General features: G+C 51.0%; 1 protein-coding gene across 10 annotated transcripts in view; it reads right to left on the reverse strand.

The window, feature by feature from the left end:
- The window catches only part of Arhgef10l (Rho guanine nucleotide exchange factor 10 like), a 145,770-nt gene that overhangs the window by 58,511 nt on the left and 85,757 nt on the right, over positions 1–1,502 (reverse strand). The window lies entirely within an intron of this gene.

Genomic DNA, 1,502 nt, shown 5'->3' on the forward strand with positions numbered 1-1,502 from the left:
TTTTTTTTTGAGACAGGGTTTCTCTGTATAGCCCTGGCTGTCCTGGAACTCACTTTGTAGACCAGGCTGGCCTCGAACTCAGAGATCTGCCTGCCTCTGCCTCCGGAGTGCTGGGATTAAAGGCGTGTGCCACCACGCCCGAATGACTTCCAGTTTCTTAAGAGAACAAATGTGGACCGAAGCGCGCCTGAAGCCTGACTGTGTGGCCCAGACGGGCCACGGCATGGGAGTACCCGAAGCTCAGGACTTCGGGACCTCAGGTGACCCAGCCTAGCCTGATCCTGTGACCAGCAGTGAAGGTCATATACAAAAATCAAAGACAGCTGTCCTAGCTATCGAGGTCGCCACACAGACGAGCGTGGTGACAATAAGGAGCGGCCGTCTCCCAGGCCACCCTCCTGAACAATCTCTCCTCACCCCTGAAATCTCCCTCTAGCAACAGCCAGCCATCAGCCTCTGCTCCGCCTTTGGGAGTCCCCAGGACATCAACCATTTCCTGTGACCTCACACCATGTCCCCTCTCTGGAAACACCCATCTGGTAGGCCCTGGAGAGGTCACCCCACCAGCAGACCATCCCTGTCTACCTCATCCTACAGTAAGCACGGGGTCTCCAGGCCTGCGTGGGGCGGTGAGCGGCTCACACCAAGCCCCTCGTGCTGGCAGGAAACAGAAGGACTGCAGCCCGCAGCAGCTTGTCTTGTCTTTTCCTTTTCCTTATCTGTAACCCTGGCTGGCCTAGAACTCCCTATGCCGCCCAGGCTGGTCTAAAAGTCTATCTTCCTACCTCCGTCTCCCAAGTACTAGAATCGCAGATGTTCACCAGCACGCTGGCTGAAAACCTGCATTTAGACTTCAGTGGGGAAAACACTTGCTCAACGTGCATAAAATCCTAGGTCCCATCCCCAGCGCTGCATAAACAGGGCATGGTGGTGCACGCCTGTAATCCCATCACGGGGAGGCAGAGGCAGGAGGAGGAGAATTTCCAAGTCGTCCTTTGAGTAACTCTGAGTAAGTTTGAGGGCAGCCCGGGATACACGAGAAGCTGAAGAGATAATCTCTTATGTGAAGAATGGAAGTTTCACCCCTTCGCGGGTCAGTAAAAAAAGCCTATGGCCAATGAGCTGAGGCAAGCTTAGAAGGCGGGGCATCCAGCAGAGAGGATTCTGGGAGATAGGCAGGCAAGAAATTCGCCCCAGACACAGAAGATGGTTGTGTGAACTGAGGGCCAGGTAACCAGCCACACCGCATGACTTAGACTAGAATACATAGGTAATTAAGTAATGAACTAGTCAGGAAATAAGCAAAGCTTTCCACCTAGGCTTTTTTTCATGAAATATTAAGTCTCAGAGTTGTTATTTCTGGGAATAAAGTGGACAGGTGGAAAAACACGAAGTTACAGATGGCTTTAACAAGACATTGTCCCATTATATATATTTATATACCATGTATGTGTGTGTATACAAGACTTCAGATCTATTCTCTCTCTCTTTTTTTTTTTTTT

This window comes from Mus pahari, chromosome 6 (genome assembly GCF_900095145.1).
Source record: "Mus pahari chromosome 6, PAHARI_EIJ_v1.1, whole genome shotgun sequence".
NCBI classification, from domain to species: Eukaryota; Metazoa; Chordata; class Mammalia; order Rodentia; family Muridae; genus Mus; species Mus pahari.